This window comes from Octopus bimaculoides, chromosome 1 (assembly GCF_046866305.1).
Source record: "Octopus bimaculoides isolate indiv1 chromosome 1, ASM4686630v1, whole genome shotgun sequence".
Lineage (NCBI taxonomy): Eukaryota > Metazoa > Mollusca > Cephalopoda > Octopoda > Octopodidae > Octopus > Octopus bimaculoides.
In genome coordinates this window covers 26454645-26454846 of record NC_142928.1, presented here as the reverse complement: position 1 = coordinate 26454846, position 202 = coordinate 26454645, and positions in this window count along the sequence as shown.

Sequence of the window (202 nt, the reverse complement as noted above, 5' to 3'; positions counted from 1 at the left end):
TGTTTACACACCCGTCTTCGTCTTTTATTTTGTTCGTTTGTTTGCTTCTTTTTTGTGTGTGTGTGTGTATATATATACGCACACACACATAGATATGTAGGTAGAGATACATATATATATATACATATATACATATATATCTGTATGTAAACTCATATATATACATACACTCACAACACACACACACACAAGTATTTATCTA